Here is a 26,198-nt window from a genome sequence, read left to right on the forward strand (position 1 = left end):
TTATCATGCAGATGGCCTTTCTTCCAGAGAGCAGACTATACCTCTCCTTATAATTTAAACTTTCAGGGTAGGTGACCATCAGATCTGTGAGGATCCTGGCCTGTCTAGTAAGTTTCCAAACAGAAATTCATACGTGGAATTTCCCATTTTAAGAGCTTTTTGTCACTTTTCTCCAACATCTAGTTTACTTTGTGTTGAGATAGCAGCAAGACAGATAGATATTAGTTCACCTTTATATATTTTCCATAACTGTTTTACCTTTCAATTTTTCAATGATATGTGTCTTTTAAACCAAGTTTCACTCTACCTTCTTTATTCTTTTCACCAAGGGTTGGCTTCATCATTTGTATGGTTTCTTTCCGAGAGGAGCCCCCTTTATTCATTCTTCATTTTTATCCTTTTTTTCCTCACATCCTGTGATGGAGGACTCACTACCTTAAGAGATACTCCAGGGAAATTTCAGACAGTTCTAATCATTCAGTGTTTTTTTTTCCCCCTTTGAGCTGAAATCTGCCTCCCTGTAGTTTATGCACATTGGTCCTGGTTCTGCCCTCTGGAGTGTTACAAAACAAGTTTAAAATAACAAAAGTGCCTTTTACCCTTGACAACCTGACACTGCCAAAGTTAATGTTCTTGTTCTTTCCCCTGCCCACCTGTGAGATACACTGGGCAATATACTTGACCTTTCTGTGACTCTACTTCCCATCTGCAAAATTGGAGACAAAATAGTACCTACCTCATAGGATTGGTAAAAAGAATAAATGAGTCAGTATGTGTAAAGGACCTGGAGTAGCGCTAGTAACAATAATAATAGTATGACAGTACTGATAATACTACTAATTATCATTCTTTTATTATTAACATTAATTGAGCCCGTGTGCCAGGCATTGCACTAAGCACTATCTCATATACTATCTCATTTAATCCTTCAACAGTTATGTTCTCACCAAGACTGTTTTTTTTAGGTTTAACCTCCCCAGTTGTTTCAGCTCCTTCTGACGTGATATATTTGTTCAAAGTCACTCACCATCCTACATGCTCCTGAATTTGTAAATGTCTGAAAATACTGGATATTCTTCCTGGTGTAGCATGGAGTGATCTTACCACACCCTTCATTCTAGAATAGCCACGATACATCTACAGATGCATCCTAAGATCTTAGTAGATTTTGTGGATGCCATATAACACAGTTGAATCCACTTTAAGTTGCAGTCAACTGAGATCCCCAAGCCCCTGTTAATGCACTTCTGTATATCAGTTTACTTTTAACCCAAGTGCAGAAGCTTGTATTTTTCTGGGTTAAATGTTGTCAGTTAGATTCACTCCCTCATTCTTTGTATTCAGATTCTGTCATTCAGTACATTAGCTACAAAATATTAATTTACATCACACCATTAGTACTAAATGGGATGATAAATTCAGCAAGCTCAGGAAAGATCTAGAGGAGATCTTCAGCAAAGAGCTCTGACTCCAAATGAAAAAATTCCTTTTCCCTTTGGGTGTGGCAGCCAGGAGTACGCTCCGCCAGGCCAGCTCCCCTCCTTTCCTTTCTCAGGGTGGAATTACCTTCTGCTGCTGCTGATAGAAGACATAGTTGCCTCTGAAAGCTCCCAAATTAACCCTCGATGAGCACTTGGTAAACATGGGGGTCAGACAAGGGAGGTATGAGGAACTAGAACCTGAAAGAAGGAATGAAGGCAATATCTTCGTATTGGCTCTAAGTCTCTGCCTGACAATAGCTGATTTGAGATTCCCTTGAGAGAAAGGGCTCTCCAGAGAGCATAAGGTGAAGGAGGTTCTGCCACGGTGACAACCATTTGGTACAAAGGGAATGTCAGGGAACAGGAGCCGAAGGTCCCAGAAGGCAGGCAGGGCAGCCATACAGGAAAAGGGGAAGGCAGTCAGCCCTGGCAGCTGCTGCCATGACAACAGTCTTCAGGGGTGTGGCCTTTCTCTGGGGGATCTGAGGAAGCCCAGGGTGGGTTTCTGGTTCAGGGATTCCTGCTCCCTGGTGAGGCTGTACTTCTGTGGCAGATACAGAGTCCCCCTGCCCTCTGAGCGCCTCTCCAGCACTGCCCCCCAGACCCCATGGAGGTCTGGTTTCCCTTTGCAGGGCCCGTCTGTCTGGACTTGGAGTTGCGGAGTTCTGCCCTCTCCAGCCCAGAGGTTGCCCCTGCTGCTACTGCCTCTGCATTCTTTCCTAATGACACCCATGGCAGTACTTTGGTCTCAAGACTTGCTGCCTGGGACTGCAGCAGGCTCTGTCCAGCCTGGGGCTCTCAGGCTCACCTCCCCCAACCCCACCCTGGGGGAAATAGCCAAGTGGGAAATGCAATGACAAGAGCCCCTCTTTTCTGCTTCTGGCCTCATCCTAACTGAGCCTAGACAGACAGACAGACAGACACACACACACACACACACACACACACACACACACACAAATACACACACATCCTGCATATGCCCAGAGAAACAAGCAAGGGACTCTGAAGAAAGGTGGGGTGGCAACTCAGGCTTCTGGGAAACACTCAGGGACAGGGAAGGCTGGTCCAGACCTGGGCTGAAGGGAGGCAGTACCTGGCTCTGGGCTGGGCAGGACTCAGGCTGTCACTGGCTGGAGGGCTCTGGAGGCTGGGAGCCTTCTACCCCTCTCCATGCCTCTCTTTGTGTCCTCCTCCTTCGCCCTAAAAGATGGGGTCAGGGGCTGTGGTGAACGAGGTCCCTTGCAGCTCTAGGATGCTCTGACTCCACACTGCCCACCGCGGTGAGGTGAGAAAGGGCTCCTCTTAGGAACACCATTTGGCCTGAGTGGGGGCCTCTCCAGACTGGCTGCTGCTGCCTTTCCCAGAATCCAGATGAGTTCAGAGCACAGAACTCTTCCCTCCTGGGCCCCAGCATACTCAGAGCCTTACTCACTCTTGGCCTCAGGGACTCTCAAAAGGGTCCAAAACAACACTAGTCTGAAGTCTGGGTGACAGAGGTAGGGACAGAGGCAGGGTAGGCTACATAATTTGCGGGGCCCAGTGTAAAATGACAATGCAAAGCCCTTTGTTCAAAAAGCAAGGAAAAAAGTGCTATTAAAGGTACTAACATATAAAGCTTTTCTTTTTTCTGTGGTCTCCCTTTTGACTTTTTCTTTTAGTCGACTTCATTTTTTAGAACAGTTTTTGATTTACAAAGAAACTGAGAAGGTATTATAGAGGATTCCCATATACTCTGTACCCCGGAGCATCTTATTAGTATGGTACATTTGTTGTAGGTAATGAACCAGTATTGACACATTGTCATTAACTAAAGTCTACTTTATTCAAATTTCCTTTTTTTTACGTAATGCCCTTTTTCTACTCCTGGATCCTATCCAGAATACCACATATTTTTAGTTGTCATTTCTCCTTAGGCTCCTCTTGGCTGTGACAGTTTCTCAGACTTTTACTGATTTTGATGATCTTTATAATTATGAGTACTAGGCAGGTATTTGTAGAATGCCTGTCCACTGAGATTTGTCTGATGTTTTTCTCTTTGTTAAACTGGGGTTATGGGTGTGGGGGAGGAAGATCACAGGATAAAGTGCAATTTCATCACATCATATCACGGCTGCATGCTATCAATGTGATTTATGACCACTGATGTTGACCTTGACATGGTGCTTTCTATTTATTATTTAATGTTGTTCTAAGTAAAGGACAGTTGAAAATTTTAACTATTAGCATAAATGATATAGTCCATCTTTATATTGTACAATGTCAGTTTTAAATGCATATAAGAGCATTTGACTCATGTGCAGAAGCACCAAAGTTGCATAATTCATATTTTGTATATGTATTCACTTCTTACCAGAACAGTGGAATGCTGCACAAAACTGACTCAACTGTTTTTATTTTACTTCTTGGTACGTGCACACATGCACATTCTGCACGCATAGAATGGAACTGGAACTGTGGGTTGTTCTATCTTTTCTTCTTTGTCATCATTTTCAACAGTAAGTGGTTGGCAAATTCAAGGAAGTAATACATGTCAATAAGGATATGATTGGGTTTCTTGGTCATTTGGGGTTCTTGGAATATGACTATGTGTTGGAAGTAAGTTTTTTTTTTAATATTTATTTTTGACTGTGTTGGGTCTCAGTTGCGGCACGCGGGATCTTCTTTGCAGTGCACGGGCTTCTCTCTAGTTGTGGCATGCGGGCTCAGTAGTTGTGGCGTGCAGGCTCCAGAGCATGTGGGCTCTGTAGCTGTGGCACGTGGGTTCTCCACTTGTGGCCTGCGTGCTCAGTAGTTGTGGTGCACAGGCTTAGTTGCCCTGTGGCATGTGGGATCTTAGTTCCCCACCAGGGATTGAATTTGTGTCCCCTTCATTGGAAGGCAGATTCTCAACCACTGGACCACCAGGGAAGTCCCTGGAAGTAAGTTCTGAGTGGAACCAAAAAGGTGGCCTCTCCTGGCTATCAGCAATCATAGACGTAAGGACATTGCCATTTTCTTGCTTTGAGTCTTGCTAAGCACCCATTCATCAAGGGTCCACTTGAATTTGGTGCTCATGGGGCACGGGAAATGCAACATGCAAACCGGACAACAAAAATGGCAGGCACACATACCGTGTATCTTCACTCCCATCCTTTTGCCAATGCTATGCTGTCTTGGTTACTACAGCTTTATAGGAAGGCTCAAAGTCAGTTATTGTCAGTCCTCTGATACTCTTTTTAAAGATTGTTTTGACTGCTACAGATTCTGTGCATTTCCTTACAGATTTTAGGATCAGCCTGTAGATTTTCATACACAAATAAAAGCCAGCTGGGATCTTAATTGGAATTATACTGAGTATTCAGATCTGGGGAGAATTGCCACTTTGACAGTATTGAGTCCTCTGATACATGAACATGGTATACTTTGTAATTTTTCAGGTCTTCCATGATTACTCACAGCAAAATACTGTTAGTTTTCAGTGTATAAGTCTTCAGGTATTTCCTATAATTTACCCCTATTTACTTCACTCATTTTGATGCCATTGCAAATGGCATTTAAATTTTTCATTTTCTAATTGTTTATTTCCAGTACATAAGATATATACTTGATTTTTGTTTTTTGTGTTTTTGTTGTTGTTGTTTTTTAACATCTTTCTTGGAGTATAATTGCTTTACAATGGTGTGTTAGTTTCTGCTTTATAACAAAGTGAATCAGCTATACATATATAGCTGATTACATATATCCCCATATCTCTTCCCTCTTGCATCTCCCTCCCTCCCAGCTCCCTATCCCACCCCTCTAAGTGGTCACAAAGCACGGAGCTGATCTCCCTGTGCTATGCAGCTGCTTCCCACTAGCTATCGATTTTACATTTGGTAGTCCATGCCACTCTCTCACTTTTTCCCAGATTACCCTTCCCCCTCCCCGTGTCCTCAAGTCCATTCTCTAGTTTGCATCTTTATTCCTGTCCTGCCCCTAGGTTCTTCAGAACCTTTTTTTTTTTAGATTCCATATATATGTGTTAGTATACGGTATTTATTTTTCTCTTTCTGACTTACTTCACTCTGTATGACAGTCTCTAGGTCCATCCACCTCACTACAAATAACTCAATTTTGTTTCTTTTTATGGCTGAGTAATATTCCATTGTACATATGTGCCACATCTTCTTTTTTTTTGCGGTACGTGGGCCTCTTACCACTGTGGCCCCTCCCGTTGCAGAGCACAGGCTCCAGACACACAGGCCCAGCGGCCATGGCCCACGGAACCAACCGCTTCGAGGCATGTGGGATCCTCCCGGACCAGGGCATGAACCCGTATCCCCTGCATCAGCAGGCAGACTCTTAACCACTGCGCCACCAGGGAAACCCCCACATCTTCTTTATCCATTCATCTGTCGATGGACACTTAGGTTGCTTCCATGTCCTGGCTATTGTAAATAGAGCAGCAATGAACATTGTGGTACATGACTTTTTGAATTATGGTTTTCTCAGGGTATATGCCCAGTAGTGGGATTGCTGTGTTGTATGGTAGTTCTATTTTTAGTTTTTTAAGGAACCTCCATAATGTTCTCCATAGTGGCTGTATCATATACTTGATTTTTTAAATAAATTTATTTATTTTATTTTTGGCTGCATTGTGTCTTCACAGCTGCTCACGGGCTTTCTCTAGTTGCGGCGAGCAGGGGCTACTCTTTGTTGCGGCGAGTAGGGGCTACTCTTCGTTGCGGTGCACAGGTTTCTCACTGCGGTGGCCTCTCCTGTTGTGGAGCACAGGCTTCAGGCACGCGGGCCTCAGTAGTTGTGGCACGTGGACTCAGCATTTTAGGCTCGCGGGCTCCAGAGTGCAGCCCCCAGCAGCCATGGCGCACGGGCTCAGCCGCTCCGCGGCACGTGGGATCCCCCTGAACCAGGGCCCGAACCCATGTCCCCCACACTGGCAGGCGGACTCCCAACCACTGCACCACTAGGGAAGCCCCCATATACTTGGTTTTTGTATAGTGACATTTTATCCTGAGAGCATGCTAAATTCACTTATCAGTTCTAATAACTTTGTATAGATTCTTAGGGCATTCTATGTACATGCTTGTAATATTCCTGCAAATAAAGATAGTTTTACTTCTTTTCCCATCTGCACACTTTTTTTCCCCTTGCCTTACTGCACTAATTAAGATTTCCAGTACATTGTTGGATAGCAGTGGTGAGAACAGACATCCTTGAATTGTTCCTTTCATAGGAGGAAAGTGTTCAGTCTTTCACTATTAAGTATGATGTCAGCTGTAGTTTTTTCATAGATGCCTTATTTCAGGCTGAGGAACTTCCTTTCTATTCATAATTTCCTAAGAAATTTTATCATAAGTAGGTATTGTCTTTTATCAAATGCCTTTTATGTATCTATTTAAATGGTTATAATTTTTCTCCTTTATCATGTTAGTATGATGAATTACATTGACTTTTTTTAACATTTTTATTGGAGTATAATTTGCTTTACAATTGTGTGTTAGTTTCTGCTTTATAACAAAGTGAATAGTTATACATATACATATGTTGGCATATCTCTTCCCTCTTGCGTCTCCCTCCCTCCCACCCCTCTAGGTGGTCACAAGCCACCGAGCTGATCTCCCTGGGCTATGCGGCTGCTTCCCACTAGCTATCTATTACATTGACTCTTGAGTGCTCAACCAACTTCATTCCTAGGATAAACCTCACTTGGTCATGATATATTTATTATACTTCTTACATATAGATGGATTCAATTTCCCAAAATTTTTAAGAGAATTTTTGCTTTTATGTTCATGAAGTATATTGGTCTTAGATTTCTTGTAATGTTTTTGTTTAGTATCAGAGTAATTCTGGCCTCATTATATAAGAGGAGACCTGTTCCTCTACTTTCTGAAAGAGTCTATTTAAAATTGGTATTATTTCATCCTTGAATGTTCGATAGAATTCACTAGTGAAGACATCTGGGCCTGGGGTTTTCCTGGAAGGTTTTTAATAACAAATTAATTTTCTTTTATAGATAACAGACAGTGTCATGCTGGAGCTGGCTTGTACCAGCTAATGAGAGCTGATTGTTTTCATCTCTTAACAAATCTTCATTCAGTGATGTCGCTTCGATAGCTTGAAATTGGCCATGGTTTACACCATGGAAGTTAGATATGCTTACGAATTAGGGTCCTTATTTTCTTCTAGAGACATGATGGTTAAAAACCATTCTTCTGTTCAGGTTTTCGATTTATTTTTTGAGTGAGTTTGGCAATTTGTATCTTTCAGAGAATTTGACAATTTTATCTATGTTATTGAGTTTATTGATGTAACGTTACTCATAATATTCCCATTACTATCCTTTAAATGTTTGGAGTATCTATAATGATGGCTTCTTTCATTCTCTTTTTAAACAGTTTTATTGAGATATTGTTCACATATCATACAGTTTACCCATTGAAAGTGTACATTTCAGTGTTTCGCAGTATATCCTCAAATATGTGCAACCATCACCACAGTCAATATTAGAACTTTTTCATCATCTCAGAACAAAAGCCCATACCCTTTAGCTATCACCCATCATCCCCCCTCATTCTCCCCAACCCAGGGAAACCACTCTTCTACTTCCTGTTTCTATGGATTTGCCTATTGTAGACTTTTCATGTAAATAGAATCATGTAATATGTGTCTTTTGTGATTGACTTCTTTCACTCAGCAAAATGTTTTCAAGGTCCATAAATGTTGCAGCATGTATCAGTACTTTATTTTTTTATAGCCAAATAATATTCCATCATCTAGATATACCATATTTTAAAATCCATTCATCAGTTAATGGACATTTGGATTGTTTCACCTTTTAGCTATTATGAATAATTCTGCTATAAACATTCATATTCAAGTTTTTGTGTGGACATATGTTTTTGTTTCTCTTGGGTATATAACTAGGCGTGGAATTACTATGTCCTATGGTAGCTCTATTTCGAATATTTAGTGTGATCCTGTCAGTTTCTACAGAGATGTTCAAATAGATTCTGATAGGGATTGCATTTAATCTGTAGATCAGTTTGGGATTATTGTCATTTTAACAATATTAAGTCTTCTGATCCATGGACATAAGATGTTTTTCCTTTTTTAGATCTTTAATTTCTTTCAACAACATTCTTAATTTTTTAATGTACAATTCTTACACTTCTTTTGTTAAATTGATCACCAAGTATTTTATTTTGTTGATGCTATTGTAAATGGAATCGCTTTCTTAATTTCATTTTTTGGATTGCTCATTGCAAGTATATAGAAATACAATTGATTTTTGTATATTGAAATTTTATCCTGCCACCTTGCTGGACACATGTATTAGTTGTAATAGTTTTTTAGTGGATCCTTCAGGATTTTCCATATAAAATCATGTCATCTCTGAATAAACATAATTTTACTTCTATCCTTTCCAATCTGGATGCCTTTTCTTTCTTTTTCTTGCCTAACTGCCATGGCTAGAACCTCTAGCACAATGATGAATAGAAATGGAAAGAGCAAACATCCTTGTATTGTTCCTAATCTTAAGGGGAAAACATCCAGTCTTTCACCATTAAGTATGTTAGCTGTGCATTTTTCCTAGATGTCATTTGCCAGGTTGAGGAAGTTGTCTTCTATTTATAGTGTGTTGTGTGTTTTTATCATGAAAAGGTGTTCGATTTTTTAAAATGCTTTTTCTGCACCTTTTCAGATTGTCACGTGGTTTTTGTGTTTTATTCTATTGATATGGTGTTTTACATTGATTGAATTTTGGATGTTAAACCGACCTCACACTCCTGGAATAAATCCCACTTGCTCCTGGTGTATAATTCTTTTTATATGTTGCTGGATTCAGTTTTTAGTATTTTTGTGATGGGTTTTTGCATCCATATTTATACAAGATATTAATCTGTAGTTTTCTTTTCATATGATGTCTTTGTATGGTTTTGGTAACAGGATAATACTGACCTTATAGGATGAGTGAGGAAGTATTCTCTCCTCTTGTATTTTTTAGAAAAATTTGTGAAGAAGTAGTATTAATTCTTCTTTATATGTTTGGCAGATTTCACCAGTGAAGCCATCTGGGCCTGGACTTTTCCTTCTTGGTAGCTTTTTGTTTACTAATTAATTCTCTTATTATAGGTATGTTCATATTTGCCATTTTGTCTGGAGTCAGTTTTGGTAGTTTGTGTCTTTCTAGGAATTTGTTCATTTCATCTAAGTTATCTAATGTATTGGCATACAATTATTCTTAGTATTCCTTCATAATTCTTTTATTTCTGTGAAGTCAGTTGTAATGTCCTCTGTTTCATTTCTGGCTCTAGTAGTTTAAGTTTTCTTTCTTTTCAATCTATAGGTTTGTCGATTTTATTGATATTTACAGAGAATCAGCTTTTAGCTTTATTTTCTTTGTTGTTTTTCTGTTCTTTGTTTCATTAGCTGCTGTCTAGTCTTTATTACTTCCGTCCTTCTGTTTGCTTTAGGTTTAGTTTGCTCTGTTTTCTGAGGTCTTATGTTAAAAGGTTAGGTTATTGATTTGAGATCTTTCTTCTTTTTTAATATAGGTATTTACAGCAATACATGTCCTTCTAAGCCTTGCTTTAGCTGCCTCTCATAAGTTTTGGTATGTTGTATCTTCAATTTCATTCATCTCAATATAGTTTAATTTCCCTTTTGATTTCTTCTTTGATCTATTGGTTATTTAGGAGCATGTTGTTTAATTTCCATGTATTTGTGATTTTCCCAAATTTCTTTCTGTTTTTGTTCTCTACTTTCATTCCATATTATCAGAAAACATACTTAATATTATTTCTAATCTTTCAAATTTATCATGGTTTGTTTTATTACCTAGCATATGGTCTATCCTGGAGAATGTTCCATGTGTACTTGAGAATAATCCTGTTATTATTGGGTGGAGTATTCTATAGATGTCTATTAGGTCTAGTTGGTTTATAGTGTTGTTCAAGTCTTCTATTTTCTTTTATTCTTTCTTTTTTTTTTTTTTTTTGCGGTACGTGGGCCTCTCACTGTTGTGGCCTGTCCTGTTGCGGAGCACAGGCTCCGGACGCGCAGACTCAGCAGCCATGGCTCACGGGCCTAGCCACTTCATGGCATGTGGGATCTTCCCAGACCGGGGCACGAACCCGTGTCCCCTGCATCGGCAGGCGGACTCTCAACCACTGTGCCACCAGGGAAGCCCCAAGTCTTCTATTTTCTTGTTGATCTTCTGCTTAGTTGTTCTATCCATTATTAAATATTGAAAATCTCCAACTATTGTTGTTGAATTGTCTACTTTTCCCTTTATTTTTGTCAATTTTTCTTCATGTATTTTGAAGCTTTATTAGTAGGTGCATATATGTTTATAACTGTTATATCTTCCTGATAGATTGACCCTTTTATCATTATAAAATGTCTGTCTTTACTAACATTTTTGTTTTAAAGTCTACTTTGTCTGATATTACTATAGCCACTTCAACTTTCTTGTGGTTGCTGTTTGTATATCTTTTTTATCCTCTTACTTTAAATATATTTGTATCTTTGAATTTGAAGTGTGTCTCTTGTAGATAGCATATTACTAGACTTTACAACTCTGCCTTTTATTGGATAGTTTAATCTATTCACACTTTCTGTTAATACTGATACAGTTGGATTTACTTCTGCCATTTTACTTTTTGTTTTCTATGTCTCATGTATTTTTTGTTCCTCTATTCTTTTGCATTAAGTGAATATTTTCTAATGTTGCATTCTAATTTCATTAATGTTTTTGCTATATTTTTAGTTACCATATACATATTAACTTACCAGAGTCAGCTTCAGATTTATAACTAACTTAATTCTAATGAGATACAGAAAAATTACTCCTGTGTAACTCTATTCCCTTTCCCCCTTTCTGTGATCTTATTGTTATAGTGGGTTGGCCAAAAAGTTTGTTTGGGTTTTTCCATAAGATGTTATGGAAAGACCCGAACAAAACTTTTGGCCAACCCAATATATATATATATATATATATATATATATATATATATATATATATATATATATATGTATATATATATATGACACCCATACATCTTCAAACCCAACAATACACTGTTATAATTATTACTTTATGTAACTTTGGAGAGAAGAAAGGAAAGCTAGTATATGTTCATAGCTTTTGTTATATTAACCTTCTAATGTATCATTTTGTTCCCAGTGAATTTAAGGTTCTTTCTTCATCACGAAAGAATTCAGAGATGAAGCAGAGAGGTTAAGAAAGTAAAGTGAGGGCTTCCCTGGTGGCGCAGTGGTTGAGAGTCCGCCTGCCGATGCGGGGGACGCGGGTTCATGCCCCGGTCCGGGGGGATCCCACATGCCGTGGAGTGGTTGGGCCCGTGAGCCATGGCCGCTGAGCCCGTCCGGAGCCTGTGCTCCGCAGCGGGAGAGGCCACAACAGTGAGGGGCCCGTGTACCGCAAGAAAAAAAAAAAAGAAAGTAAAGTGAGAGTTTATTTAAGCAAGGATAGGCCCTCAGAGGGAGAGTGGGCAGACAGGTAAGGAGCTGCTGCCCTGGATTTCTTTGGCAAGCCAGTTATGAGGGGCATACAAATGAAGGGGTGGAATATTCACTGGAGGAGGAGGAGTTTGGAGGTTGTATTCCCTGATTTTTCATCCCAGCTCCATCTTCCCGAGGGGAGGAGGGATTATTGTACTTATTTAGCTTAGATCAGGAGCGTCATGGCATCGGTGCATGATGGGTACTTCTTAACTGTAAGGCTAATTTTATTGTAATGAGAGCATAATGAGCAACAGGTTACATTCTGATGTAGGAGATTCCCTTCTTTCCTCACCTTTCTTTGTCTGCTACCCGGACACTTATCACCTGAAATGTGTGGTTTCCTGTCAGTCTGGAGGTTCCTGCTTTCCTTTGTCTGCCTATGGACCCCCACTGTTTACAAGGTGCATGATTTCCTGCCACCTGGCACCTGCCCCCATTTCTCTGCTCATACCTAGCTACTTGCCTGCTGTAATAATTTCTGGATCTCTTCACTTGGCTCCTCTGGATTCGAATTACCATTGGGAGTCATTTCCTTAACCAATATAGTACTTAATAGTGTCGCACATTTCTCTGAGGCTCTGTACATTTTTCTTCAGCTTCTTTCTCTCTGTTGTTCAGATTGATTAATATCTATCAGTTTATTTTCAAGTTCACTAGTTAGTCTGCCAGTTTAAATCCACTGTTGAATTTCTCATTTCAGTTACTGTACTTTTCAATTCCTGAATTTCCATTTGTTCTTTTTTTTTTCGTTACGCGGGCCTCTTACTGTTGTGGCCTCTCCCATTGTGGAGCACAGGCTCTGGACGTGCAGGCTCAGCGGCCACGGCTCACGGGCCCAGCCGCTCCGCGGCATGCGGGATCTTCGCGGACCGGGGCACAAACCCGTGTCCCCGCATCGGCAGGCGGACTCTCAACCACTGCGCCACCAGGGAAGCCCTCCATTTGTTCTTTTTTAAAAAAATAATTTCTCTTTATTGGTTTCACATTGTCATCATATCTTCCTTTACCTCTTTAATCATGGTTCCTTTTAGTTCTGTGATTACATGTATAGCAGCTACTTTGAAGTCTTTGTTAAATCTGACATCTGTTCATTCTCATAGGCAATTTCTGTTGCCTGCTTTTACTCTGATATATGTCATACTTTCCTGTTTCTTTGCATGTCTCATAATATTTTGTTGGAAACCGGACATTTTAGGTAATATATTGTAGCAACTCCCCCTCCCCATCTGGGGCTTGTTATTGTTATTTTCATGTTTATTTGTTTAGTGACTAGCTAGATAATTTTAGAGAATTTAGATTATTTTTGATGATCCAGCTGGTTTCTAAATAAATAATGCCTGGGCCCACATGCATGAGGTGTGAAACCTCTTGTGTTACTCCTCAGTGGGCACAGCTTTAGGTATGCCCACAGTCACCTTGGGATGACAGTGGTTTTGACAGGGCTCTCTACGTCCCTGACCATACACAGCTGTAAAACGCCACTAATTGCCTGCTGACTGCTCTCTTGTTTTCAACAAGGCCCTGAGGCATAAATTGTTCTGCAGACTGAGATTAATTCTGCCCCCAGGTCTCCTGCTAGCTCTCTCTTTCCCAGTTTCTCTCTGTTAAATGAGCTGACCTACAGTTTAGTCTATACCTCCAATGAATCTACCAATGTCCTCTCAATTGCTTTTCACCATGCGTGGTGTTGTCTGACACCATTTCTGTTACCAAAGGCAGTGTGTTTTTCAACACCAACCAATTTTCTGATTCTTCAACTGGGTGTCCTGCAATTCAATTCAATTCTGACACTAACTCATCACAGGTTAAAGGCTCAGTCCTACAAGAATATCCCCACTTCATACACCAGCCACAAATGGGGCGCCCTGGCTACCTACACTTCTGCCTAGCTGATTACAAATTTGGGGGTTCCCATGACCTCCTCCTCAGTTTCAATAATTTACCGGAACAACTCACAAAACTTGGGAAAATGCTTTAGTTACTAGTATTGGTTTATTTTAAATAATACAACTCAGGAACAGCTAAATGGAAGAGAGGCATAGGGCAAGGTATTGGGGGGAAGTAGAAGTGCAGGGTTTCCTTGTCCTCTTTAGGCACACCACTTTCCCAGCACATTCATGTGTTCTCCAACCCAGAAGCTCCCCAAACCCTGTCATTTAGGGTGGTTTATGGACGTTTCATTACATAGGAATGATTGATTAAATCATTGACCAACGGTGATTGAACTCAATCTCCAGCCTTTCTTCCCTCTCCAGAGCTCAGGGAAGAGGGGCAGGGTGTTAGGACTGAACGTTTTAGCTGTTGATTGAAAAACAATGCACAACCTAAAAGCTGAGAATTGTGTTTTATTCAGTGGCCTTACGGAGGTCTATAGCCCGGGATACAGCCTCTCAGATAGCTCTGAGGAACTGTTCCAAAGAGATAAGGGAGGAGGCAGGATATCTAGGAGTTTTTGCTGAAAAAAACCAAAAATAAACCCATGTACTCGAGCGTCAAAAAGTTATTGCTAATCACAAAAACAGACATCTCAAGTTAATGATTTTAGTGCTTTTCTATATATGGGAAGATGCAAGAGTCTTGGCTCATTGAAATTTTTCCTTTGATATGAATCTTAACTACCTAGGGCCAATGTCCTGTTTTTCTTCATCCTGAATTCCCCTCAGGGTGCACTGTTGGGGGTGGCTGCAGTGGCTGATGGCTTGATAGTGGGCAACATCTTGTTTACCAGAATGGCAAGAAACTTGTTTTCTGTCCACACACCCCTCTAATAATTTATTTGGTCTTTGTGGTGGCCAGCCCCCATCCTGAAACTATCTGGGGCCCCACCATGAGTCACCTCATTAGTATAAACTCAGATGTAATTAAAAGGGGCTCATAATGAATAAAAAAAGACACTCCTATAAGTTAGGGAATCCCAAGAGTTTTAGGAGCTCTATGCCAGGAGCTCTATACAAGACCCAATGTATATTTTTATTATACCACACAATACAGCCTCCACTGTTTTCAAGAGCTCTTTTAGGCTTGATCTTCTTCACACTGTTAAATGAAGTCATTTCCTTTGGGATGAGATTTAGAGCTCTCTGTTTTACAGTCTGCTTCTCCCTCCAGGTAAAATATCTGAGCCATGCCTCTGGAGTTTGCAGTATTTATTTTATATTATTGTAACAGGGAAGAACAAAATCTGACTCCATGTTGGACCTGTTTCTTTTACTTTGACCTTAGCTTTCCATTGCTTTTGTTCGGTCTATAGCTATAGGCATACATGATGGCCTGCCTCGGGGAACCCTGCCCCTCTGCCTGAATGTTAAACTAAAGTACCTTTGTTCAGCTTACAGGGAAACAGCCTAACCCTGCCCACCTGTGAATGGCTGCAGAAAAGAACAAACTAACACATCCCCTCCCTGAGACTGGCCAAAACCAGGAAATATTTTGCAAGACTTATGGCCTTTTTACTTAACTTCCTCACCTCCTCCCCATCTCTGTTCTATAAAAGAAACTAGCATCCAACCCCCGAAAAGGACACTAGTCCACCATCTTCTTGGATACCCGGCTTTCCAAATAAAGTCATATTCGTTGCCTCAACACCTAGTCTCCCGATTTATTGGCCTGTCGTGTGGCGAGCAGACTGAGCTTGGACTCAGTAACATTATCACATGGTATCTTCAAATAATATTATATGACTTTGTGGATAATGGAAGAACTTTACACCTGTGTATCCCCCTTCTGATCCTTTTTTCTATTGTTGTCTTACATTTTACTTCTACATGTGTTATAAACCCACAGTGCATTATTATATTTATTATATAATAATTTCTCTTCAACAGTGTTATTGAGTTATAATTTATATTCCATAAAATTCACCCATGTACAGTGTACAAATCAATGGTTTTTAGTATATTTATAGGGTTGGGCAACCATCACACAATCTAATTTTAGAACATTTTTCATAATCCCGAAAAGAAACCTGGTATCCATTACCAATCATACCCACCCTGCTGCCAGCCCCAAGCGACCACTAATCAAATTTCTGTCTCTATAGCTTTCCTGATATGACAATATCTTGTAAATTAAGTAATAAAATATGGAGTCTTTTGTGACTTCTTTCACTTAGCATATTGCTTTCAAGGTTCATCCATGTTCTAGCATATATCGGTACTTCTTCCTTTTTATTGCCAAATATATTCTATTATGTGATATACCACATATTATTTATTTGGTTGATAGACATTTGGGGTTTTCTTCCACTTCTTTATTGGCTATTATAAACAATGCTGCTATGACATTTTCCCTCAGGTATATACCAAGGAATGGAATTGCTGGGTCATATGAGAAGTCTGTTTAACATTTTGAAGTACTGCCAATCTATTTTCCAAGTTGGGTTCAACATTTTAGATTCCCACCAGTAATGTTTGAGGGCTCCAGTTTCTCATTATCCTCACCAAAACGTGTTATTTTCCATCCTTTTCATTTTAACCATCATACTGTATATGAAGAGTTTTCTCCTTTTGGTTCTGATTTGCATTTCCCCAACAACTAATGATGTTGAGCTTCTTTTCATGTGTCTATTGGTTATCTATATGTCTTTCATAAATACCTATTCAAATCATTTGCCCATTTTTAATTGGGCTATTTGTCTTTTTATAGTTGAATTTCCAGAGTTCTTTATATATTCTGGAAATTAGTTCCTTATTGAATAAACGATTCACAAGTATTTTTTCCCACTCTGTGGGTTGTCTTTTCACTTTCTTTTCTTTCTTTCTTTCTTTATTTTGGCTGTGTTGGGTCTTCATTGCTGCGTGCGGGCTTTCTCTAGCTGCAGCAAGTGGTGGGGGCTACTCTTCATTGCAGTGTGCGGGCTTCTCATTGCGGTGGCTTCTCTTGTTGTGGAGCACAGGTTCTAGGCACGTGGGCTTCAGTAGTTGCAGCACACAGGCTCAGTAGTTGTGGCTCACAGGCTTAGTTGCTCTACGGCATGTGGGATCTTCCTGGACAAGGAATTGAACCCATGTCTCCTGCACTGGCAGGCAGATTCCTAACCACTGTGCCACCAGTGGTATCATTTGATGCACAAAATTTTTTTATTTTGATAACTTCTAATATATCTTACCTTTTGTCACATATGCTTTTGTTGTCATATCTAAGAAAACATTGTGAAACCTAAGGTCAGGAAGATTTACTCCTATGTTTTCTTCTAAGAGTTTTTATAATTTTAGCTCTTGCATTAATACTTATAATCCATGTTGAGCTAATTTTGTTGTATGGTATGATGTAGTGGTCTAAATGAAATCTTTGGCATCTGGATATCCAATTGTTCTGTCACTATTAGTTTTAAAACAACTCTTTCCCCCTTTGAATTGTCTTGTTACATTTGTCAAAAATTCATTGACCCTAAATGTGAGGGTTTACTTTTGGACTCTTAATTCTTTTCCATTGATCTATATATCTATCCTTATGGCAGTACCACCCTGTCTTTTTTTAATTTATTTTTTATTGAAGTATAGTTGAATTACAGTGTTGTGTTAATTACTGCTGTACAGCACAGTGACTGAGTTATACATATATAAATATATTCTTTTTCATATTCTTTTCCGTTATGGTTTATCACAGGATACTGAATATAGTTCCCTCTGCTATACAGTAAGACCTTGTTGTTTATCCATTCTATATATACCAGTTTACATCTGCTAATCCCAAACTCCCAATCCAACCCTCTCCCACCCCCCTCCCCATTGGCAACCACCAGTCTATTCTCTATGTCCCTGATTCTATTTCTTTTTCACAGATAGGTTCATTTGTGTCATATTTTAGATTCCACATATAAGTGATATCATATGGTATTGTCTTTCTCTTTCTGACTTACTTTGCTTAGTATGATAATCTCTAGTTGCATCCATGTTGCTGCAAATGGCATTATTTCATTCCTTTTTATGGTCGAATAGTATTCCATTGTATATATGTGCCACATCTTCTTTATCCATTCATCTGTCAGTGGACATTTAGGTTGTTTCCATGTCTTGGCTATTGTGAATAGTGCTGCTATGAACATAGGGGTGCATGTATCTTTTTGAATTATAGTTTTGTTTCCAATGTCTTGATCTTTTACAATATCTGTAAGCATTTTTGAGATGAATAGAGCAGGTTTAGGATTTGGTAAAAAGGATAGGTGAACTTTAAATTGCTTCTAGAGTCACATTTCTGTTCTCTGAAAGACTCAGTCTGTAAGACAAGTACAATTGTTATTAATTTGTCAGAGAATTGGGTTGAAACCTGAGTGATATCAAGAGGTTAACCCACCAATCCAACTACAATACAATTTGCTTCTTTATATCAGGGAGAAGATATCCAACTAAGACGGAAATCAAAAGAGTTCTATGTCCTAGATTTAGAGCTGTGTATCTTTGGAATTTTTTTTTAAATAAATAAATTTATTTATTTATTTATTTATATTTTGTTTTTGGCTGCACTGGGTCTTTGCTGCTGTGCATGGGCTTTCTCTAGTTGTGGCGAGCGGGGGCTGCTCTTCATTGCGGCACGTGGGCTTCTCATTGCAGTGGCTTCTCTTGTTGTGGAGCACAGGCTCTAGGTGCATGGGCTTCAGTAGTTGTGGCACATGGGCTTAGTTGCTCCACTGCATGTGGGATCTTCCTGGACAACCAGGGCTCGAACCCACATGTCCCCTGCATTGGCAGGAGGATTCTTTTATTTATTTATTTATTTTTGGCTGCATTGTGTCTTCGGTGCTGCACACAGGCTTTCTATAGTTGTGGCGAGCAGGGGCTACTCTTTGTTGCAGTACGCAGGCTTCTCATTGTGGTGGCTTCTCTTGTTGCGAAGCATGGGCTCTAGGCATGCGGGCTTCAGTAGTTGCAGCATGCAGGCTCAGTAGTTGTTGTTTGCAGGCTCTAGAGCGCAGGCTCAGCCGTTGTGGCGCATGGGCTTAGTTGCTCTGCAGAATGTGGGATCTTCCCAGACCAGGGCTCGAACCCATGTCCCCTACATTGGTGGGTGGAAGGGAAGTCCTGGTGTTTTAATAAATCTTTTACTAAATCTGTCTGTTTTAGTAAATCTTTCCACAAAGACTTCAGAACGTTTCATTTTGTTTTTTCCACTCTGGGTACATAGTTCCATTTTAGCTTAGGGGAGAAGGCCTAAAAATGTTCCTGTCAGGCTATGAATATCAGCTTCCAATTTGGCAAACTTCTGACCAGAGTTCCTTTTAAAGAAAAATTTTCTCAAATATCGTGTAAGGTTTTTAGAAACAGTAAATATTCCTGGCAGTATTGAACTCTTTTTAAATTTATTTTTTCCTTATACCTTTAAGCCAAGTGTATTCCTATCTAGTTACTTCCAACCAAAATCAGTAAGCCTTTTATGGCTTAACTGTGGACACATGAAGCTTCCCCAAAGATGGTGAAAAGGTATAGTTCTCCCATGGTCCAGGCCCACTTGCAAAGATAACCAAAAGAAAGAAAGACTTGGACAAGTCCCCTGAGAGCTGGCAACAGTCAGTAGGACACTAGCCATAAATAGAGTGCAACCCACATTTCTGTCTGGTCATATTCTTCGGGGCCCAAACCTGACGGTTGAGCTGCCTGTACATGTAAGCAATGACTTGTGTACCCTAACAGGAAGAAAGCCAAGCCAAGTCCTCAGTACACAAAATGAGAGACAGACAGGAAAGTAATAGTTGTTCCTGGGATGGAAAGGATTGATAACAAATGGGTACCCCAAAACCAAACTCACAGGAGTCCAAATTTAGAAAAAAAGGGACACCATGAAATTTTACCTTCCTCTCTTACCTGGACACTACAGACTGAGATCCAGGAGAGCTGACTTTGGTCAGAATTCTTACCTTTCACTGGCTTCTGTCAGTTTTCCTGCGGTCCCATCTATAGGCTCCAGAGCAAGTGAGGTGTCCCAGAGGGTCCCATCTGTGTTATCAGAAATTGTAGGGGAGGAAAAATAATTTTCTCTCTACTCTTCTGAGTACTTGGCTGAGAATCCTTTTTCTTTAGGACACCTTGTAAATGGATGAGCTCATCTAGGTTAAAAGTTTCTCACTGTGGCCACTGTAATTAAAGATTATCTTTGGTAAGGTTAAACCATTTTTTCAGACAAACACAAGTTCTGGGCCCATAATTTTTATACATATAGTTAGCTGGAATCCCAGATGGAGTAGTCCCTGACTCCTTGGACTCGAATGAACCAATTTTTTTCTTTTTTCCTCTTAAAACAAAATTTATTTACCTGAGGCCTCACACTGGCCCAGTCCAGTTTAAGTCAGACCAGTCCAACTGCAGACCCAGTCTGGAAAAATAAATGCTCAAGTAAAGTTAGATCCTCATGATGCAAAAGCTGTAGAGCATGGATATCCATGAGGGACTTATTCACGACCTCCAGACACAGAAAGAAAGCAGTGAGCACAATGGGATCAGCAGGTATCTACTCTTGCTTATTTCTCCTTAGGGCCATTGGTGATCTATTTTGGATCCCACTTCTGACACCAGGACAATTAAAAGATCTGAAGAATATTAAAAATTTTAAGAGTTTATCTGAGCAAACATTGATTCAAATTGGGCTATAAACAACCAGAAGTTGTTAAAAGCACTCCACCAACAGGACCTAGGGGCAAGGATTTTATAGAGAAGACACAGAAGCAAAGCAAAAAAGTTATCTAATTTGCTATAGCTTAAGTGGTTTCATTACTTGGGAAAGCCTAGTTGGCTGCTTGTGATTAGTTCTTATTTTATTTTATTTTAATTTTTGAATTTTATTTTATTTATTTTTTTACACAGCAGGTTCTTATTAGTCATCAGTTTTATACACATCAGTGTATACATGTCAATCCCAATCACCTAATTCATCACACCACCACCACCACCACTCCGCCGCTTCCCGCTTGGTGTCCATGTTTGTTCTCTACATCTGTGTTCTTCTTAACCTTGAGAAACTTATAGAAACTGACCCTGCCTTAGGTTTTTATTTGCTTACATAGACTACCAAGTCATTAGAGCCACCTCAGCTTAATGGTCTTGTTTCAATACCATAACAGTATAGATGAGGAAAACTTCCCAATTGATTCTATGAAAGCAGTATCACTCTGATATCATAACAAGACTAGGTACAACAACAACAAAAATACAGACCAATATTTTTTCATGAATATAAATGCAATCCTCAATAAATTACCATCAAGTTGAATCCAGCAATATATAAAAAGGATTATACACAATGACCAAGTGGAATTTATCCCATGAATGCAAGTTTGGTATAACACAAAATCAGTCAATATAAACCACCATATTAACATAATGAAGGCCCCAAACCACATGAGCATCTCAACAGATACAGAAGAAACATTTGACAAGAATCAGCACTTTTTCATGATAAAAATATTCAACAAACTAGGAATACAAGGAACTTCCTCAACTTGATAGAGGAAACCTACAAAAACATGCAACTGACATCATACATAAGGGTGAAACACTAAAAAATTTCCTTCTAAGAACTGAAACAAGACAAGGATGTCTTCTATTGCCATTTCTAGAGGTTGTACTAGAGGTTCTGGCCAAGGTAATTAGGCAAAAATAAATAAATAAGTAGGCATCCAGTTAACAAAGGAAGAAGTAAAATGATCTCAATTTGAAGATAACATAACCTTGTACATAGCAAATCCTAAGGAATCCATTATAAAACTATAAGAACTAATACATGAGTGGAACATTGTGGCAGGATACAGTATCAATATACAAAAATCAATTGTATTTCTTTATAATAGAAATTAACAATCTGAAAATGAACTGAAGAAAATGATTCCATTTATGATGACATCAAAAAGAAAAATATTTTTAGGGATATGTTTAACAAAAGAAAGTCCAGGCTTATAAATTGAAAATACAGAATGTTGTTGAAAAGAAATTAAAGAAGACCTAAATAAATGGAAATAAATCCCATGTTCATGGATTGAAAGACAGTATTGTTCTAATGGTAAATATTACCTAATTGATGTACAGATTCAATGCAATCCCTATTAAAATCACATCTGGCTTTTATGTAGAAAATGACAAGGTGATTTCAAAATCAAAGGATCCAGAATAGAGAAAACAATCTTAGTATAGAAAGAATAAAATAGGATATCCTGTACTTCTTAATTTCAAAACTTACTACAAAACGACAGTAATCAAGGCAGGGTGGTACAGCAACTAGAGATTATCATACTAAGTGAAACAAGTCAGAAAGAGAAAGACAAATACCATGTGATATCACTTATATGTGGAATCTAAAATATGACACAAATGAACCTATCTATGAAAAAGAAACAGAATCAAGGACATAGAGAATAGACTGGTGGTTGCCAAGGGGGAGGGGGGTGGGAGAGGGTTGGATTGGGAATTTGGGATTAGCAGATACAAACTGGTATATATAGAATGGATAAACAACAAGGTCTTACTGTATAGCAGAGGGAACTATATTCAGTATCCTGTGATAAACCATAATGGAAAAGAATATGAAAAAGAATGTATATATATGTATAACTGAGTCACTGTGCTGTACAGCAGTCATTAACACATTGTAACTCAACTATACTTCAATACAAAATAAATTTTAAAAATTTAGTTATAGAATTTCTATTTCATGTTTTTTATAATTTCCAGTTACCTGCTGAAATTTTCAATCATGTCTTTTATCTCCTATTTAGTAAGAAAAATTATTATTATTATTATTTAATTTTTTTGTTTGGCTGTTCCGCAGAGCATGTGGGATCTTAGTTCCCCAACCAGGGATGGAACCTGCACCCCCTGCAGTGGAAGTGTTGAGTGTTAACCTCTGGACTGCCAGGGAAGTCCCAGAAAATTTATTTTTAAATTGAGTCTTATAATTCCAGTGTCTGGAACTCCTATAGATCTGTATTTGTTGTGTGTTGTTTCTGCTGAGTTTTTTTTTTCATGTTATTTGGCCTCATTTTGTACCTGTCTACCTTCTACTGTGTAGACAGACTGTTGATCAAATTGACTGTAGACTTAGGATGATGTAAACTTGTTGCAGAGAAAATTTACTCTTGTTTATGCCAGGTGGCTGTAATCATGGAATTCAGAATCCCCTGAATCTTAATATAGGAATTTGGATAATTAAAAGTTGAGCTGTTGAGCTGTTGATCCAGTAAAAAAAAAAAAGGATTCTCTCAGAAATATAGAAACTAGCCCCAAAGTTTTTCAAGTTCATGTGGTCTAGGGTAATCTTTGGTAAATAAAAGCTAGTTTAACTTTGTTGGTTTAATTAAAACAGGCATGTCTTCAGAGTTATCAGCCTTAAATATAATGCAGACATACAGCTTTTATTCTAGCCAGGTTTACTAAAAGTCATGTTATTTCTGTTACAGGATTTGTTAGCAAGAAAAATAACTTAAGTTGATGGTTAGCTGTTTAATGCCTCATGAAATTTTCATGAGTAACCTAAACAGATGAATTACATAGCTGTAATTAAAAGTTTATATGTGAATTTTTCAACAGTAATTATATTTTATGGTATGTCTACTTAAAAATAGTTTCAAAAATCTTTTTGATAACTCGAAACCTTTAAGTTACACTAACTAATGATGGATATGCATTGAATATCTAGATCATTTTCAAATAAAATAATACTGAAACTACTGAGCATAGGTTTATCTACTTTGGCATCTTCTTATAAAGGAGCTGAAGATATTTCTGTCTATCAGCAAACATGTGTTGTGCCATACTGGAAATTTTACTATCAGGAAGGATATACTTTTAGAAATTATGAAATATATTTTTAACTTTACCGATCTGTAGAATGGTTGTGTAACAGGCAGTCCACAATTGCTTACTTTTTAGTTTCACTAGAAATTAAGGTTTCTAAGGGTTAAGAAAGCTAATCAATATATGTAATTAAAAATACTAGAAATAATGAGGGTGAAAGGAAACAACTGTGTACGAAAAGTAGGTAAGGAAAATAGGATGTGTGTTTTGGATAAGAAGAGGTATGAAAGACATGTTTTTGTTAAGGGAAAAAGAGTAATTTTGTTCTAAAGTAGAATTACTGGGTGTTCCAGAATGAGAAAGAGGAAAATACAGGGAAGAAAACCTGAGTGGGTAGAACGTTTGAGGAAAAGGAATCTTGGGAAAGGGATTTTATGTGTGGTCAAGCTGTCTAAGATTAGAATGAATTTATTTGTAAATTTTTAAAGAATGAGCCTTAATATCAAAAGTACACTTGTGCGGGGACTTCCCTGGAGGTCCAGTGGTTAAGACTCCGCACTTCCACTGCAGGGGGCACAGGTTCGATCCCTGGTTGGGGAATTAAGATCGCACACGCCACGCAGTGCAGCCAAAAAGGAAAAAAAAAAAGGACACTGGTGCAAAATTAGAGTTTGGTTTTCTCTCTGTTAAAAAGAAAAAGTGTTTGGACTATTGGTCTTCTCTTGATAAGAGATTGTGAAATGCTTCTCTTTACCTTTTGGGTAATCTGCCTGGAAAGCAACGATTTTGTCTTACCAAAATAATTTTTTGTGTTTCATATTATCTTTATCAGGTCTTTGATTACATGGGAGAATTGAGTCTTCTCAATGTGAAAAGAGCTATATTTTTTCACGGTTTTGTAACCTTCTGTATTTACCTTAAAAATCTTTTATTGTCACTTTGGTTAAATGGTTAAATAGATAATTAAGTATTGTTTCATATTGATCTGTGATACTGTTTAATCAAATGTTCAAACTTTTGGAATTTTTTTTTTTTTTTTTTTGCTACGCGGGCCTCTCACTGTTGTGGCCTCTCCCGTTGCGGAGCACAGGCTCCGGACACGCAGGCTCAGCGGCCATGGCTCACGGGCCCAGCCAATCCGCGGCATGTGGGATCTTCCCGGACCGGGGCATGAACTCGCATCCCCTGCATCGGCAGGCGGACTCTCAACCACTGCGCCACCAGGGAAGCCCCAAACTTTTGGAATTTTTGACAACTTCCCAAAATCAGATTCTAAATGGAGTCTTTTTGACCTCAAACTATTTTTGAGATTTCCCAGTGGGTACTTAGAAAATCTAAAAAAAATAGTCTCTCACCTTATAAAAGAGATATTAAAACAATTAGGTTTATTTGGTATGTTAAATTACATGGAAAACATTGTCAAATAAGTATTAAGCCATCTTAGATTATATATGTATGGTTATATGTTATTAGTATAGATATTCCAGACTTGTTTGAAGTTCACAGAAATTTGTCAATACCCTCATTGTCCCGTTATTATCTTAAATTGTCATATGGCACAGATTCATGTCATATGCTAATCCAGGATTACCCTTTTTTCCCTAATTTTTTAATGATATCTTAAATTTTATTGTCCACATGTAAATGTTTTATCATTAGCATTTGCCTTTTCCCCTTTCTTAGTAGGAGAAACCTCTGGAGCCTATTAAGCAGATAGTGGCAGAAAGTTAATTTCAAAAAATCTTTAAACCACTTCAGAATTAATAAGCAATAATATTTTACTCTGAACCTACAAACTATTCCATATTTTTCCTTTTTTTTTTTTTTTTTTTTTGCGGTACGCGGGCCTCTCACGGTTGCGGCCTCTCCTGCTGTGGAGCACAGGCTCCGGACGCGCAGGCCCAGCGGCCGTGGCTCACGGGCCCAGCCGATCCGCGGCATGCGGGATCCTCCCAGACTGGGGCATGAACCCACGTCCCTTGCATCGGCAGGCGGACTCCCAACCACTGCGCCACCAGGGAAGCCCTATTTTTCCTATTTTTAAATGAAGTTTTTATTTTTATTTTATTTTATTTTTCTGGCCACACCACATGGCTTATGGGATTTTAGTTCCCCTGACCAGGGATCAAACCTGGGCCCTTGGCAGGAGAACACAGAGTTCTAACCACTGGACCACCAGGGAATTCGCTAAATGAAGTTTTTATAATTTTGGGTTTCACATTTTGTTCTGTAAGCCATTTTGAATTCATGTTTTGTATTTGGTGTGAGGTAAGGGTACTTTTTTTGTATATTGATGTCTGCTATAGACTGAATGTTTGTGTAACCCTGAAATTCATCCAATTGGATGGTATTTGGAATTACCAAATAATTGGATGGTAATTGGCAATTAGGCCATGAAGGTGGAGCCCTCATGAATGGGATTAGTTTCATTATAAAAGAGGCCCAGAGAGCTTCCTTGCCCCTTCTGCCATGTGAAGACATCTGGTTA

General features: G+C 38.9%; 1 protein-coding gene across 16 annotated transcripts in view; it reads left to right on the top strand.

Annotated features, from left to right (window-relative positions):
• The window catches only part of MORF4L2 (mortality factor 4 like 2), an 83,543-nt gene that overhangs the window by 52,286 nt on the left and 5,059 nt on the right, over positions 1-26,198 (top strand). The window lies entirely within an intron of this gene.

The sequence above is a fragment of the Tursiops truncatus genome, chromosome X (genome assembly GCF_011762595.2).
Source record: "Tursiops truncatus isolate mTurTru1 chromosome X, mTurTru1.mat.Y, whole genome shotgun sequence".
Taxonomy (NCBI): domain Eukaryota; kingdom Metazoa; phylum Chordata; class Mammalia; order Artiodactyla; family Delphinidae; genus Tursiops; species Tursiops truncatus.